This window comes from Phocoena phocoena, chromosome 3, assembly GCF_963924675.1.
Source record: "Phocoena phocoena chromosome 3, mPhoPho1.1, whole genome shotgun sequence".
In the NCBI taxonomy this organism is placed as follows: Eukaryota; Metazoa; Chordata; class Mammalia; order Artiodactyla; family Phocoenidae; genus Phocoena; species Phocoena phocoena.
In genome coordinates this window covers 91,214,863-91,233,522 of record NC_089221.1, presented here as the reverse complement: position 1 = coordinate 91,233,522, position 18,660 = coordinate 91,214,863, and the positions used below count along the sequence as shown (strand labels likewise).

The 18,660-nt window shown below is 40.1% G+C and overlaps 1 pseudogene; it reads right to left on the bottom strand.

Annotated features, from left to right (window-relative positions):
• Positions 1-10,675: 10,675 nt before the first annotated feature.
• On the bottom strand, positions 10,676-11,789 carry LOC136121572 (probable ATP-dependent RNA helicase DDX4 pseudogene; annotated as a pseudogene).
• Between the last annotated feature and the right edge of the window lie 6,871 nt (positions 11,790-18,660).

Sequence of the window (18,660 nt, the reverse complement as noted above, 5' to 3'; positions counted from 1 at the left end):
TATTTCTTAGGCCTGTCTACTAATGGGACCTAGAAAGAGTGACACTCCAGTAGTAACAAATATATCTAATTCCCAGATCTTGGTTTCTATATACTATTCTTCAATAAAAAGAATCAGGTCTCCTTAGAGAAATGGCTGACTCTCAGTCCGGGGCAAGGAGAATATAAGATTCTGGAGCATCTTATATAGTCAGAAAGTAAGACCAAAAAAAGAGAAAAATACAAAAAAGGAAGGTAGGGGCATGCCAAAAGGACACAGGAGCCAATATAAAATAGCTGGAATGGCTAAAGCTGGAATAATTTGAGCAACATAATAAGTAAAAATAGTATAGAGTTATAACCCAGAGAAATAAAATAAACATACATAAGTCCATATTTATACAAATAAATGATTGAGTAACTAAATAATTAATGAACACATAGATGGGGTAGATGGGGAAGAAGGGACATTCCTTACAAAAGAATTCGATTAATAAGTGCAGAAGATATGAAGGAAATAGAAAGTCACCATTAGAACACCATAGTAATGACTGCTGCAGGCAAGATCCGCTGATAAATGCTAATGTTAGTAGATGCAACTTAAAAAAAGAAGAAACAGAATATTTGCATAGTCTCAAAATGTTTCCTCTAAATATTTATTAGTTTACTGGAGTGGTTTTAATAATTTCCACAAATTGTTTGATATTATTCTCTCCGGGAGATGGAATTAGTTCCCCTCCTCTTGAGGGTGGGTTGGAAGAGAATATGGAAAAGGAAAGATAACTGTAGAGTGGAGAGAATGGGGCGCTTAACACTTTAATCAAATTATCAAAGTTAACATCACCTAAAATAAGTCAAACTGATATCATCACCCCCTGAAATGATACAGTGGGAAGAGCACTTCACTTCTATGGTGATCTTCCCCAAAATCCATTACCCAAGTTTAGTCGTGGGAAAACATCAGACACAACATGAGGGACAGTCTACAAGCTACCTGACCAGTACTCCTCAAAATTTTTAAGGACATGAAGACAAAGAAAGATCAAGAATCTCTCTTGTTCAGAGGAGACCAAGGAGACATGGTAACTAAATCAATGGGCAGTCTTAGATTGGATCCTGGGACAGAAAAAAACATTAATGATTAGAAAAAAATAGCAAAATCAGAATAAAGCCTGCAGTTCAGTTAATAGTATTGTACTAATGTTAATTTCTTAGGTTTTTTTTTTTTTTTTTTTTTTTTTTTGTGGTTCGCAGGCCTCTCATTGCTGTGGCCTCTCCCGTTGCAGAGCACAGGCTCCGGACACGCAGGCCCAGCGGCCATGGCTCACGGGCCCAGCCGCTCTGCGGCGTATGGGATCTTCCCAGACTGGGGCATGAAGCTGTGTCCCCTGCATCGGCAGGCGGACTCTCAACCACTGCACCACCAGGGAAGCCCAGTTTCTTAGTTTTGATGAATGTGTCACAGCTGTGTAACTTAGGGGAAGCTGGGTGAAGAGTATATGGGACCTATCACTGCGATTCTTCAAATCTAAAATTATTTCAAAATAAAGTTTATTAAAAATTATTGGTTCCAAACAGCTTTCTCGTTCACTGTAAAATAATGTCAGTTTCCGAGGCTCTGGAAGTAGCTCTAAGGACAAGGCAAAGATAAAATTGAATTCTAAAATAGATCAAGAGACTTTTATCTAGAAATTCTGCCAGAAATGATTCATATATTACCTAATCATGAGACTTTGATGTCAAAACTTCAAGGAAAATGTTTTTAAATCTAAAAATATCTAAAAGAAAAATGAATACTCAATGATTTAATAAGACACATAAATACTTCGAATTCTCCTAATTATGAATTCTGTCTGAAAGTTTTATAAGCTTTATAAATTTATAAGTTTTGCTCACGAGGCCAATGAAACTCCACTGAAAAAAATGAGACGTTATTCTTGTATATTTTTGATAAAACTATATCACCTGACTAATGCTCCACAGTGAACAAAGGGTTTCTAAAAATTTCTGAAATTATCTTGACTAAATGGATGGGTAAAACCAACAGTTTGATAATCGTCATTAAAATAAATGCCAAAGCCTGTTTATATTTAACCCCCAAATGTGAAAAACTAATACTTCCCTTATCAATCTTGCATGCTATTTAAAAAATCCCCAGGAACATGCTGGACATATCTCTAAGATGCTTTTCTTAATATGCAATGAGTAAGTTGTTCAAGGTGGATCCTGTACTGCTTCTAAATGCTACTAAGCTCCTTAGAAGATGAAATTCTTATCCCATCTTTTTCTAGGATTTGATCACTTTTTATGGGACTTCTCAACCATATGTTGCACATAGAATCTTTCAGATTAAAAGATCAAGGGAGGTTCCCCTGAAGCAGAAGGAGGTATTCCCCTATATTGCCCTGTTTACCTTTCATACCTGCTTCATCTCTTACATCAAAGTGAAACCCCCCCACCCTTCCTAGAAATGTGTCAAAAAATTTCCCACGTAGTCACAATAATGCATTCTCAAAGCATGGCAACCTGTTGTGGAGGAGCATTCTTACATGTGATGTAGCCTCAGTCTATAATTGACAGAATGCAATGATTTCAAGACCATTTCCATTATTAAACTGATAACTACCCTATAGTATATGGGACAGTAATAAAAGAGAAATACTTGGCCCAATGACTGCTACTCAGGAGCTTACAGTTGAAGACTAATGAAATTGATGTATTTTGTAAAGATCATAAAACACATCCACTGCCAGAATGGACAATTAGGTGTTTGTATCTGACATATGCAATTATGGACATGCTCTAAGTGCCATTGATGAGCAGTTTTTCAGTCATCTACATGCTAGATCCAGTGCTAGGCTCTAGAGCTGGATATGATCATATATAATTCACCTTCTTTATCATTAAGGAGTGAGAAAGGCAATACCACCGAGGCTGGTCTCAAGGATGATGACTTGGTTTTGAGCAACACAGCATTCACTTTGTTCAGCTACCAAATTAAGCAAGGAAGTAACGCAAATAAGACAGCCAGATCTAGCGCACTTAATGGCTTGCATGGGTTCAGCTCCCCGTTGCTTCCTTCTTGCTTATGGAAGCACACTTGAGAGTTCAGCAGGCTTTTCCATCTTCATAGAGTGAGAGATCCACTTAGAGGCACCTAGGACCACTGGCTCACTGCCTTTTATACTTTTATTGTGGGTTGTGGGTGGGAATAGCGAGGCGGCCATGTAGTCCTTAAGGATTGGTATTAATACCATAGAAGGATATGATTTTATTCTACTTAAGCCTTGTACCCCGACATCTGGAATCTGGGTTCCTAGCTCTTTTCTGGGCCAAGCTGCATAATTATGTGACACTTGAAGAGAATGGATGATAAACTAATTTCTTCTGTGTTTTATTTCTTACTGAGTCATTAGATCTACTTAGTACTGTAGGCCTGGCCAGATTCTACCACAGTCCACCACGTGGTTGAGGACATAGGTGGCCAGTCCTTGTTCCTAATTGATTTCTTACAACTCTCAATTGTATATATAGATGCAATTGCCTCTGCAAATTGGCAGCATTACCTTCATTTTCCACTTAAAAAAGTAAGGGGTAAGGAATAGAAGAGAGCTGTTTTAATGCCTTATCCCAACAGATATGACTAAAGTGAAGTCATTATATCTGTCAATATAAGAGCTAAAAATTTATGAACAAACCAACATAAGTCTTAGTGTTACTTTAAAATCTCTGAGAGTAATTTTATTCTCAAACTTTGAAATAAATTATAATGTAGATCACTGCAACCAGATGATATTGTCTCTGAACAAGGCTGAGACAGTATTATTTTTTTGGTGTTGTTAAAAAAAAAAACAAAAAAACAACTTGTCATCCGTTTTCAGAAAAGTTAGCAAATTGCGCCCATTTTTATTTCTGATTTTGTATTTGTAATTTTTTTAAATAAAAATTCTATAAGCTTCAGACCCATCCCTAAAAAAATTTGAACGCATCCCTAAAAAAATGTGAACTTTGAACCCATCCCTAAAAAAATTAAGATTCTATTTGATTAATTTGACACTTTGAACCCATCCCTAAAAAAATTAACAATATTCTATTTTTTGCCTGTTTCCAAATATCTCAGTTTATTCAATATTTTACTTTTTACTATTTTACATTTAATTGTTAATATCCAAGAAGGATAAAGTTATCATTATTATTAGTTGATACTTATAACTAAGTACTATGCATTGTTCTACATGCATTACTTGAACACTAACTTAATCCTTTTAATGATCCTATGAGATAGATACTATTATAATCTGTGTTTTACATGTGAGAAAACAAACATGGAAAGGCTATGGTCTAAAAATCACACAGTAAGTGGCAGAGCTGCGATTTGAACTAAGGCTGTCTGGCTCTACAATCCATGCACTTAAGCTCTACTGCTATGTATATATGGAAGCTTTCAAAGAAATATAAAATATAGAAAGATAATAATATTAGAAAGCAAAAATAGGCATGTTTTCATAAAATGGAACCAAAACTAAAGTTATTATTCAAAACGAATACTGTAGAATAAAGTATGTTAAGGGAAAATATGAGCTAAATTTAGCTCTTTCTTTGCAATTCAGGAAGTATGATAACTTTATCACTCACAGGACTTGTGGGAAAGCTGTAGCTTTCCATAGACAAATTGAGGTAAATCTGTACATTTAGGGCCCTGAATCCTATTCCACATAGCACTGCAAATTGAGGTCATATGTTACCATAAGGTACCTAAAGACACTTAGGTGTCTTTAGACACCTAAAACACTGCTGCTTACAGATACATGTTCTACAGTAATCTAGTTCTAAAATACTATATATGCCAAAGAGATTGCCTGACATAAATGAGATTATTAACCATAACTCATTTACAGAAAAGCTTAACCAGTGATTTAGTCAAACAGAATACAACTTCTATCTCTCTCCATATTCTTAAACTTTATTGAAAGGAGTAACAGTCTCTTGACACTGAAGGAAAACTCTGACAGTCCCATGAACTTTTGTTGACTTTTAAGTAATAGTCACTTTAACCACAAGCAGCAGCTCAGTTCATTAATTGGAGTTTCCAGGTCTATGTAATATCCAAAACTTTGAAGTTGATCTGTTAGCAAATCATCTCTCTTTGCATACTTTGAGTTAGTTTCAGGCTGTTGGTTTTTCCTGTTTCGTTTTTGCAGTGTACTGCAAGCCGCATTCTCTGGTCTAGAGGCCACGAAAAGCTTCCTCCACGGAATGCTTTCATGGTCTTTTCAAAATTCACTGCTAAACCCATTCAACTGCAGTTCCCTTGACTGAGGCAGACAAATCTCTATGCTGGGTGGGCATTTTCAACTTCTTCCATAGCCCTGAGTAGTTTGGTGTTCACCTCCAGCTTCCTGATGCTTGGGTCCACCAGCATCTCTAGAAAGGCCTGTTGGACAGACACAGCTCTGGGCATAACCCTAACCCTAATTCTAACACTGTGCTGCAACTCTCTTCTGGGAGCCCCCATGTTACCCACAAGAAACACTCCTCTGCCTCTTTTCCAGTTATCTGCTGTGGCATAACTAATTACCCCCAAATCTAGTGGCTTAAAACAGCAACTGTTTTATTATAGCTCACGATTTTTTGAAGCAGGGGTTCAGGAATGACTCACTGGGTATTTCTTCTGCTCTGTGTGGCATTGGTGGAACTCACTCAGGGGTACAACTGGAGGATGGATTGATCTTGAGTGTCTAAGACTTAAATGTTTGGTGTTTTTGTTGGGAATGGCTGGGAAGTTGGCTGTCATCCAGAATGTTTGCCCAGGGCTTCTCTAGAATGGTGGTCTCAGGGTGGACAATTTATTACAGGAAATGTAGGGTTTCTAGAGAACGTTCTAAAAGTGAGGAAGTGGACCAGAAATTGGCACTTAATCATTCATTCCCACTGTATTTTATCATCAGAACAGTCACAGAGCTTATGTAAATTCAGAGGGAAGGAATATAGCCTCTACCTCTCCATGAGAGGACTGTTAAAAAAAAAATTGTGATCATCTTTGGCCACTGTAGTCACTGACAAGCTCTGTGAGTACAGGTCAAACTCCATGCACTATTTCTGTTTTGATGCTAGAGCACTTTTTAATTTTGTCTTCTGAGAGACAGGCTCCTGTATGCTGTATCGCTCAACTATGCAGACATATTTCAAAACGTTCCATGTGATCCCATAAAAGTCCCTATCAAAAAACTTAAGGTGGATATTAACAAATTGAAGAAGAAAAACCATATGATCACCTCAATAGATGCAGAAAAAGCTTTTGACAAAATTCAACGACCATTTATGATAAAAACGCTCCAGAAAGTGGGCATAGAGGAAACCTACCTCAACATAATAAAGGCCATATATGACAAACCCACAACAAACATCATTTGCAATGGTGAAAAACTGAAAGCATTTCCTCTAAGATCAGGAACAAGATAAGGATGTCCACTCTTGCCACTATTATTCAACATAGTTTTGGAAGTCCTAGCCATGGCAATCAGAGGAGAAAAAGAAATAAAAGTAATGCAAATTAGAAAAGAAGAAGTAAAGCTGCCACTGTTTGCAGATGACATGATACTATACATACATAATCCTAAAGATGCCACCAGAAAACTACTAGAGCTAATCAATGAATTTGGTAAAGTTGCAGGATACAAAATTAATGCACAGAGATCTCTTGCATTCTCTTGAATGAAATTAGAATACTCCCTAACACCATACACAAAAATAAACTCAAAATGGATTAAAGACCTAAATGTAAGACCAGGCACTATAAAACTCTTAGAGGAAAACATAGGAAGAACACAGAACACTGTGTTAAAGTGACTAACACAGCTGTCTCTAAAGAAATCTTTTCACTAATCTTCCCCTCTCCCCACACTCTAATGCCTAATGGTATCCTCGTTTGGTTGAGGGTTCCAGGAGTTGTGCAATGATTCTGACACATTTGCTTTGTAAATTTTGTGCATGGGATTTGTCTCACCCTGAGTTTGATTTATGACATATAATGTATTGGCACCTAGGTTGAAACTAAGACAGAAAGGGTTTCATTCTAACATCAGAAGAGTTTATGTTTTGCATGATCAGCAAGGCAGAAAGGGATATGGGCCCAATTTGCTGCAAGTGTGCCAAGAAAAAGAAGCCCTACAGTTCCCCAGACATGGCGGAGAGGAATTTGAACCTTTCCTCTCTTGACCCAGCTGTGGCCTAAAAATAGGATGGTGGAGAGATTGTTTTGTTCCCAGGGCAGGGTGGCAGTGGAGGCTTGATCCCACCCTCAGACTGAGAGGTGGAGCTGCGGCAGGAAAGGCAGCAGTTTTGTGGGATGTAAGAGCAGAGGTGGGGTGTCTGGGCAGGGGTGGGGCAGGCCGCTAGGAAGGGTTCAGATTTCACTTGTGTGCCTTGGCCAAGTGACTTGAGGAGTCAGTCTAAAAGGATCCTCCACTATCACTGGAGCCAAAAAATAACTGGAAAGTTGAGGAACTACAGAGAGAAAGTGTATCCATCTCAAGTCCTTGGAAAGAACACTGCTTATGGCTGAAACTGATACTTCATAGGCTGTTTAGGAGTGAGACCCCCAAGAACCTACTCAAGTCACAACAGATGTTTGCTAAAGTGATTTCTAAGTCTTATGAACTTAAACTCCTTCTGGACTTATGTGACTGAATGAAGTGTCTAAGTGGCCATCAGAGCTGAATTGAAGAAAGCGTTTCTTAGCTAGCCAGTGCTTCTGTTTACATAGTGACTTCCTTTTAAAGAGAAAATTGTAAAGGGTGAGAAAGAATAACTGTACAGTGGAGAAACCTGACAAATAACTACCTCAGCCAAGTGATCAAGGTTAATAGCATCAGTGACAAGTCATGTTGACAGCATGTACCCTTGATGTGATATGGTGAGAAATGGGACTTTACCTCTGTGACCTTCCATCTAAGGACCATAACCCAGTCTAATCATGAGAAAGACATCAGTCAAACCCTAATTGAGGGACATCCTACAAAATATGAGACCAGTGTTCCTCAAACTTGTCAAGTTATTTAAAATAAGTAAAGTCTGAGAAACTGTCACAGCCTGTTGACTAAATGTAATGTAGCATCCTGGATCCTAGAACAAAAAAAGGACCTTAGATAAAAACTAAGGAAATATGAATGTAGTATGGGCTTATGTTAATAATAATATGTCAACATTTTTTATCAATTGTAATAAATGTACCATACTAATATTAGATGTTAATAGGGGAAACTGGGTGCAGGAAATAAGGGAAATAGGGGAAACCGGTATATAGGATCTCTCTGTACCATATTTGAAACAGTAATTTTTCTGTAATTCTAAGTGTTCTAAAAAATAAAGTCTATAAAAATGTGTGTGTGTGTGTGTACCACTTGCATATAAAAATATTAAAGAAATATTTAAAGAGATCCAAATCATTAACCTGCCTGTACTTACTTACACAAATGTCCTATGGCAATTCTTTTTCCCCTTCCCTTCACTTTCTTCCCTCACACAGGCCCTGAGTATTTTCCCTGAACTGCTGCCGTCTCCTTCTGATTAGTCCCTGTGCCTCAGTTTCTTCTCCCTCCTGACCCTGGACCCAACAGTCACTTCATAATTCAGTTTTATTCTGGTAGTTAATTTTCTGGTTTAAAAATTCCCTAGAGGGCTTCCCTGGTGGCGCAGTGGTTGAGAGTCCGCCTGCCGATGCAGGGGACACGGGCTCGTGCCCCGGTCCGGAAAGATCCCACATGCCGTGGAGCGGCTGGGCCCGTGAGCCATGGCCGCTGAGCCTGCGTGTCTGGAGCCTGTGCTCCGCAACGGGAGAGGCCACAACAGTGAGAGGCCCGTGTACCGCAGGAAAAAAATAAAAAATGGTATTGTCAAATATTTAAAGAATAGATTCTAAGTGTTGTGAGGCCTGAAACTTATACAATTTCAGGAGCCCTTCATCAGAAAATAAATACAAACTTACAAATATAAAATTAGGAATGGGGGGGTTTCCCTGGTGGCACAGTGGTTAAACATCCACCTGCCAATGCAGGGGATACGGATTCGATCCCTGTTTCTGGAAGATCTCACATACCGCAGAACAACTAAGCTCGTGCACCACAACTACTGAGCCTGCGCTCTGGAGCCCGTGAGCCACAACTACTGAGCCCACATGCCTAGAGCCTGTGCTCTGCAACAAGAGAAGCCACTGCAATGAGAAGCCTGCACAACATAACGAAGAGTAGCCCCCGCATGCTGCAACTAGAGAAAGCCTGCTCACAGCAACGAAGACCCAACGCAGCCAAAAATAAATAAATAAAATAAATAAATTAAAAAAAATAAAATTAGGAATGAAGGATGCTCACATTAGCACTGTTTGAAAAGACAAAACAAAATAAAGCATAGCTATGTGCCTCAGTAGGTGAATTGTTAAAAAAAAAAAATAGTGGTACATCCATACAATAGAATACCAAAAAGTTGTTTATAATAATGAGATATGGACTTCCCTGGTGGCGCAGTGGTTAAGAATCCACCTGCCAATGCAGGGGACATGGGTTTGAACCCTGATCCAGGAATATCCCACGTGCTGCGGACAACTAAGCCCATGTGCCACAACTACTGAGCCTGCACTCTAGAGCCCGCGAGCCACAACTACTGAGCCTGTGTGCCACAACTACTGAAGCCTGCGTGCCTAGAGCCAGTGCTCCGTAACGAGAAGCCACCGCAATGAGAAGCTCAAGCACCGCAACAAACAGTAGCCACCACTCGCTGCAACTAGAGACAGCCTGCATGCAGCAACGGAGACCCAATGCAGCCAAAAGTATACAAATAAATAAATTAATTAAAAAAATAATGAGGTATACATTAACATGAGAAAGACTGCAAGGTGTATTGTTAAGTGAGAAGAGCAAAATTCATTTTGGCAGGTAGGCTAAGTTGCCTAGCTGACATTCATTGTTTCAATTTTCCTTACTAAGAGATCTTAGTAAACCTTAGTTGGGAGGCAATGTGCAATTTTTCTTTAAGGAAAATTAGGCAAATACCACAGAAAGGCCAAGCAAACTCACAGGGTAGACATTTGGGTGGAAAACTGATATAAATATCTTTCTCTCTGGAAAGGACAAAGAAGTTTGATTCTCTTGAGTTGTGCCTTTTCTTGTTTCCATCTGACTGTTTCCTCTTCCTGTAATCGTGCTGAAGCCAAAGAACAGGACAAGAGGGGGCAAGTAAATTAGATAGAGTGAAGGACATCTCCATAGGTTATTCCTATTGATTGAGGAAGGGCAAGTTCATCTTAATGAAATTCTCAATCTCACAGGCTGGAAATAAGAGCTTTCCTTCTACTCCCATTGCGTTAAATTTCTTTCCATCTTACATCCTGAAGAATATTTTGTCATCTCTTCTGGTTATTCTCTATTCTCTCCCCAAGTAAACTGTAACCTCTTTTCAAAAAAAATTTTTTCAAGACATTTAGAATGCTTTAATTTTTCCACTTAACACCATTTGTATCAGTAACTGCAATATTGTAATTTTTAGCCTCTCACATTACCTAGTCAGTAAAGATTTAATTTTTTGAGGGTACGAGTAAGAACAGGAAGACAGGAGACACAGAATGTCAGACTTCACACTTGTCTCAAAGATTAAAATTATTTTCTTTGCAGCAAAACTATACCACAAACTTCAGTGATTTAGCTTTAATCCCATGATTCATCATCTACTGGATTGGGAGCTTGTGAAAAAGAAAATCTTGCTGTGTTCAGGGTGCTCTTGCCCTGATGATTCTTTTCAGGATCATCAGATGCAAACACATTTCCTCTTGTTCTGTCACGGAAGCCAGGAACACATGTGCTCAAGGCACTTTCTTCCAGCTGTGCAGAACACCCTGTTGAGCATCTGGTGGTACTTTCATTGGAGGCTGTGCTGTATGGTAATCTGAGCATCAAATAGGAAATATCTCTGCCAGCGTTTCCACAATGACCAGTACACTGGATTCAATGAACACATCATCAAAACTGATAACATATCAAACATTTTCAATATCTAGCCCTCTGGCAGCTACTGAAGTAGCTACGAAAACTGGGCACTTTCCACTATGAAAATCCCCAAGAGTTTGCTTTTCCTCTCTGTTCCAGACCACCGTGAATACATATGGTTGCTATTTTTTTCCTGACAAAGAAAAGTTACAATAAAATCTGCTTTCTTCTTTTTTTTTTTTTTTTTTTTTTTTTTGGCGGTACGCGGGCCTCTCACTGTTGTGGCCTCTCCCGTTGCGGAGCACAGGCTCCGGACGCGCAGGCTCAGCGGCCATGGCTCACGGGCCCAGCCGCTCCGCGGCATGTGGGATCCTCCCGGACCGGGGCATGAACCCACGTCCCCTGCATCGGCAGGCGGACTCTCAACCACTGCGCCACCAGGGAAGCCCTGCTTTCTTCTTAGTTTCAGCAAAAACTATAGTTTTTTCATCACCTATGTTTTGCAGAATTTCTACAAGTTTTTCTCTTTTTCAGTACTAGCCAGCTGGGAGAATGGTCTGCTGAACATCTCTACGTGCTCTGCTCACTTACCCAACAGCCACAAACATAGTTTAACTTTTACAACTCCTCAGCCAAGCTTTGAATTTCCTCTGGGAAAACTGCACTGAGTAAAAGTGTTTGATGTTCCTTTGATTGCTGGGAAGGAAATTAGCTTCTTCATTTCTGGTCCAGAATCCATATCCAGCATGGAGTCATCTAAAATTAAATATTTGAGTTATCTGAGACCAATGTTTTCTTTATCTGTGATATCCGTTCGTCTTCCAGGAGTAGCACATAATAATCATAGCCTTGTAATGTCTGGGTGAGAGCAAAAGGGGACACCATTCTCGGTTCAGGCACTCTTGCTAGGCAACTGACATACTTCTTTGCTTTTATCCTTACGCGTTCTTAGAGATAGGGATTATTATTTTCACTTTTCATACAATGAAACAGAGGCTCAGAGAGGTTAGATAATTGATCTTCTAAGTGGTAGAGGCAGGAAACCATCTGGGACTTTATGGACAATGCATTCCTATAAGCTTATAGGAATCTTTATAAAATTGGTCTGCCTTTTGAAGCATTCCTGTCTCTTCTGCCAAAGAGGGGCTGCCCCAAACTTCCTATGAAGTGAACAGAGAAACACTGTGCTTCATTATATCTACATTAACGATGGGCTTTAGCCAAAACTGAAAGGTAGGTGAGGTGAGACTCAGGGGCTTTTCTGTCTCTGCGCTTGGTGGCTCTCACTTAGCTCCGTCCATGAGATCACATCTGACCTGAGTCTGGGCCAACTTCCAGAATTAAACTCCATTTCCCTTAGTGCTGCAGTCTTAGCTCATGGTCATGGAGGCAAAGTAATCTCAGAAGAGAAATGTCATGAGGAAGTTTAGTTTATAGAATTTAGAAACAAATACACTGGGTTCAAAAAACATAGGTCCTCCACTTATTAGTTCTGTCAGTTTGGATTAAGTACTCATTCCAAAAATTTGGAATATGGAAATTTCCTCACATGGTTGGTATGAGGATTAGAGATGATGTAAATGAAGGGTAAGGCTCACAGTAGGTGCCATTAAGATGTAGCTATGACTCAGAGCGTCTAGCTGAATTTTTGGTAGATACAAAGCCTGGACTTTTCCAACAAAAAAAAAAAATAGAAGAAAAATTTTAGAGATTTATGATCTTACTAAAGTCAAAAGTATTTACTTAAATAATTTATAGTCACCACAGCTAAAATGAAAAAATATGTACATTTGGAACTAGTCTTCAACTTGGACTTACCCTGCCTGCTTTGGACTGTCACCCTAACTTACTCCTCTTTGGCGATTTTCTAGTGGGAGAATAAGACTGGAGCAGCCTCTCTTTAGCAGATGTCCTTTTTGTTGGCACTGGGGTCCTGCTGGGAATAGGACACTGTCCAATGTGCATCTTCCTCCCCCAACTTGGAAACAAATGGAAAACTCCCGTGAAAGTGTTGAGAGACAGTTCCCCATGGATCTCTCAGGTTTCTGCAAAATTTGTAAGCAGCACTAACTGCCCTTTCATTCTAGTTTATCTTCTCACAGATTTTGTAGAGGGAAAGCCTTGGAAGGTAGAGTTGGTGTCTCCGTGTGGAGCAAAGTACAACCTTGCATATTGTCCAGTGTTTCCCTCTGGGGCTAAGGTTGACAGATTTGCTCTAAGGCCATAAATAGAGTCAGATTCTCTATGCTCAGGATTCCACTACCTGCTCTGCATCCACTTGGGCTCCCTCTGCCTCAACACCACGGGACCTGGGGAGTAAGGAGAACCAATCTGAAGGTAAATCTCGTGCTGCTTGCTATGCTGTGATTAGTGAAGTCCATCATCTCTCATCCAGGATTCTCTTGTCTTCTGCCAGCATGAAACTGTGACAGGCAAACTTGTTAGCTTGAGAGTAGGTAAAAATTCACATCCTTTACAGTTCTTGACGCAGAGCATGTGAAAACACTGAAATGTACAGTTGTCAGGCCAGAGGACTCAGAGATCTCTTCTGATTAGGGAGTGCAGGTGGCTTAGAGAAATTGTTGCAAGAGAGGTAATACCTGAACTGCATTTTGAAAGATGAGTACAAGTTGGCCAAGTGAGAAAGGCTAAGAGAAGAATTCCAGGAAGAAGAAATGAGACATAGTTATGCATATGTTTGTGAGAAATTGGAATATTAGAGCTCAGATTGCCAGGGGATGGGTGTGGCAGGAGGTAATCTACAAAGCAGTCTGGGAATGTATTGAGTAAAGAAAGAAGAAAAACTGATTTCTGGATTTTCTGCTCTGCTAAGCCGTCTCATGTGAACGGTCTCATTTTACTAGCACAGCAACTTTCTTAGGTTAGGTATTACTAAACTTTAAGGCTCAGAGAGTTTAAATAATTTCTTTAAGAATAATCAGCTAATAAATACTACAACAATGATGTAAGACCAATGCTCTTTCCATACTGTCTTCAGCCAGTCGGTGAGTAGCGTTTGATTCTTACTCTGTAGGTAACATCAGGAACCATCTGGGTTTTTTCTTTGTTGTTGTTTGTCTGTTTTGCTTTTTCCTTTAGGTCAAGATGTCCTAATCAAGTCCATCATTTAGAAGCAACATGAGGCTTTTGACAGGCGTAGTCTGGGAAGAGTGAGACTAGTTACGAGATAACTGTAATGTTCCACTTGAGCATTTTTAAGGGGCCTGGAACTGGGTATATGGAGAAGAGAGAATGATTAATGGAGTTTGGAAGTGTAGTATATATTTATTTAACTTTTTATTTTATGTTGGAGTATAGCCAGCTAACAATGTTGTGATAGCTTCAGGTGCACAGCATGGCACCTCAGCAATACATGTACATGTATCCAGGAAGTGTAGTATATTATAAAGGTGAAATGATTTAGAAAAAAGGCACAGAGGTTTATAGCTTGGATGACTAGATGATTTCAATTAACTGAAATAGGTGATTCTAGTTAAGGAATTTTGAGGGGCAACATTATTAAGTTTATAAAATAAATGAGATGACAAAGAGTAAATTTCTGATAGTGAAATCTCAGGCAGCTTTTGCTTTATGGAAGATAAGTTTTGGAATAAGAGATGTTCAGTTTTTTATTGAGTGGACAGATTATTGTTTTCATTGGTAATTACAGCCTAATAATTTAAATCATAAAATCCTGCAGATGTGAGACAGCATTTAGCGAAGGTGTTTACCTTGCAGTAAGAAACAAAAACACACACAAAATGTTATCAAGTTGGTTGCCTGGACCTGAGATGGGGTCCTAGTCAGGGCTGAGACCCCTTATCTCAGCCAGGGAAGTTCTTTTTCTGCTAGATTTGCACAGCCAATAACAAAACCAATGCTGAGACTGAAACAGCACAAGTTTTATTCAATGGCGGAAGAATGGAGAAGCGGAAACTTAATTCACAAATCAACTTCTCAACCCACTTGGGATGGAGATACCATACGCATACGAGGGTCGAGGTAAAAGGGAGGGAATTGGAAAGAGTGGGAGGAATATTCATGACTTATCTGAGAACAGGGGTATGGTTTGAACCTGGAACTAATGCAACACTCCTTTTCAGTCCTCTTTACCAGTTGTTGTCATGGCAACTGTCAACTGTCTTGTCACTGGTGTGTTTTAGCATGCTAGTATATTACAGTGAGCATATAATTACGATGAAGGTCTACTGGAAGTCAAATCTTCTGCCATCTTGGGCCTAGTTGGTTCTAACCAGTTCTTGTTTTTCTCTTTGCAGCTTCCTCCTGAAACTTAGATAAGAGCAATTGGTTTCCATTCAAGGGAGGGGAAGGAAGGGAAGGGGTATGATTACAGGGCAACAGACTTGGTCACAAATAGACATTGTAAGAAGGATTAGAATGCTAATTTACCCACTCAACCTTTTACTGTATTTCATTTAGTCTAATTAGTAATTAGTATTTTACTGAAATAATAATTTCTCTCCCCAACTAAATAATTTTGGCTCAAAACAGTGGACAGGTTTTCTTCTTTTCTATACCCTCTCATCATTTCTCTCCAAAACCCCCTCCAAAAATTGAGTCCTGGAAAAGATTTGAAGCAAGGGTGCTCATGAGCAGGAAAAAGACCAACATTTCTTTAACTTTGGTGGTTAACTTTACTTATTTTTTATTCTTGTTTGTAAAAAGAATGCCTGAATGATTCATACCATCTGTGGATTTAAGTGAATTCTTCTATTACTTTGAGAAAACATAGCTTTTCTTTGAAAATGAAAAAGAAAAGTTCTTTTACAAAACTTTTTGTCAAGTGAAAAGGTTGTGTATACGTGCATAGAAACTTTTAGATCACTGTTTAGTCAGAGCTCCAGTTAACTGGCTGATTCACCACCACCACTAATGCCAGGATAAAATTTCTCAATGATAAGGACAACTGGTTGAATGTAAACCAATGTTCATTCATTCAGGTATATTGCCTAATAACTGACTCATTCTCAAGTGGATTTTTTTTTTTTTGGTGGAAACACACACACACACACACAAATACAAGCAAGAGAGAGAGAAATAATAGCAAAATGGGAGCTGTTACATGGTAGAAGTGAACACTTGAAGGGGTGATTTCTTTATTTATAGGGGTGATTTCTTTATTTATCACCATGCAATGCAATTTACACCTCAAATTACTGTACAGAAATATTCTAAATGACAGTTTGAATGTTTAAATATGAAAGTAAGGGTATTTCTTTTTACATTACAAGTATGAAATTAGCCATGGTAATGTCACCGGTGGAAGGGCGAGTTCCTCAGTTCTTGTACTCTCGAGGGAAAGAATTCAGTTGAGAGACATAGAGCAGTTTTAAGTAGCAAGAGCTTTATTAAGCAAAAAGAAAGTACACTCCTGAGAAAGGATGAGAGCAGGCTGTCTGGAAACCAGAAGCAGCCCCACAATGGGGTAGGGTTGGGTTTTTTAGAATGGTGGTCCCTCCCAGTGTCCTGCATCATTTGACAAGTTGATCGACAGCTTTAGGTTATATAACTTTTCTCCTAGTGCGCAGGTGCTTACCCATAAGCACCAAAACGAAACTGACAGCAAAAACCACAATGCTGATTTATTACAAATATGGCATAATGAACCTCATGTTGCTTTGAGTCACCTTTTAGATCTTGGTGTGCCTGTGCCAATCTTTGCTAGCGGTTTTATCTTGCTTGGTCCTGATATGGCTGGAAACCTAGCAGTGGTTCTTGGCCACAAGAGGGAGGCTCTCTGGGTGTGTTCTGATCACAGTGTCCAGGTTGGGGAGGGAAAGATGACCCCACCCAGGATGGGGTGGGGCCCGCTTATGTCTGACTAGCTAACTAACATTTCCCCCTCAAAAGTTGGGACCCTAAAATCTTTGGGAAGATGGACTTCATCTCTCTCTGGCTGCTTCCTGCTGAAAAGGGGCATAGAGGGGTTTAGGGTCCCTCCTCTTGCTGACTGTTGGGTTCCTGTCCACTTGTCCTGGGGGGTCAATCCAAAGGTCCCATGTAGAATAATTTTGTCTCTTGGGTATTGATGGGCTGATACCCTTAACTGAGGACCATCTGAGGTTTTATTGCCTGCCACGTCCAAAGTTGCCCTGGGCTCTGTCCCCGTGATGATGGTCCTTGATTTGGGAGCTGGCCAGAGCTGAGGGCCCCTTCATTTCAAGGCCATGATTTGGTCAGGGGCCAACCCAAGGTCCCTTTGGACTTCGGAGCAGTCCCTCTTCCAATGGCCAAACTTGTAGTATTGGGGCATGGCTTATGGGGCCCCTTTGTCTCTGGGCAGTTTGTCTTCCAGTGTTCTGGTTTCCCACAGTGATGACACTTGCCGGGGGGAGCCTCCTGGGAGCAACAGGGTGTTGGCTGTCAGACCTGTAATATTGCCAGTAGTTGAGCCTGCCTTTTAACTTTGTGTTTTTCTTTCTCCCTCTCCTTATCCTCTCTGTCTCCATTGTAGAAGACAGAGGAGGCTGCCCTAAGGAGCTCTGTGGAGGTGGTATTTGTTCCCAAGGCCATCTTTTGTATTTTCCTCCTTATGTCTGAGGCAGCCTGAGTGATGAAGTGGTCATTTAAAACCAGTTTCCCTGCCTCTGAGTCAGGATCCAAATTAGTGTATTTTATGAGCACTTCTCTCAATCACTCAGAAAGTGGAGAGATTTTCTTGTGGTCCTTGGTCATAAGTGGCCAGTTGACCATAATTAACAGGTTTTAGTTAACAATTATACTGCTTACAGTTAGTTTACATTGTTCATTGTTTATTCCCTCAACTGGGCAGAGGAGAAAGTGGTACCTTCAGGTTAACTCAAAGGTCAGGGTTAATTGCCTGAACTTGTCTAGATATTTTTCAGGGTCATCTGAAAACTTCCCTAGATCTTGTTTTATCTGAGTGAGATCCTGCATGGAAATTGGAACTCTGACTTTTATGGGAAGCCCGGAAGGCCCTATTACCTCCTGGAGTGGACAAAGTTTTGAGGAGTTATGGGATCCCGGGTAATAGGGCAAAGCATCAGGGGGTCCAACGTTGGGTATAGTGAAGAAGGGTCTGATGATGTTGAATCTCCTTCTTTACCCCAGAAGGGAGTTCCTGTAGACAGGACTTATTGGCTGGCTGATGACTGTATCATCAGGAGAAGGGGAGGGAGCTTTGGTAGACAAATTAAGCATTGCCAAGACAGCAGAGTTTACCCAGCAAGTCTTGCAGAGTTCGGGGTTTTCCCTCAAGGCAAAGAAGACCTGGACATAAGGGACCTTGCTCTACTTGCCCATTTTTTGACAAAGAGGTCAAGTTGGAGAATGGTATTGTAATTTAAACTCCCATTTCAGGCCAGATTTCTCCCTCTCTTAGCTTATATTAGGGCCATGCTGTGTTACAAAAGAAAATTAATTGTTCCCTCTTTAAGGTTTAGGGATCAAATTTAGCCAGATTCTTTAGGATACATCCTAAGGGTGAATCTTGAGGGATGGACAGTCGGTTGTCCATCTGAAAGAGAAAAGACGAATGTGCATAGGGGTCTTGATGAGTCCCTCAATTCCCTTATGGCCTTTTGTGGGTGAGATGTCCCTCACCGCTGATCCTGCCGGGCAGAACACATTTCAGTTCTGACCCCGGGGCTACTGTCTAGTGCACCTTAGCACATGCCCCATCCTGAAGCCATTGTGGCTTCCCTGAGTCCTTTCTCTGGGTACTT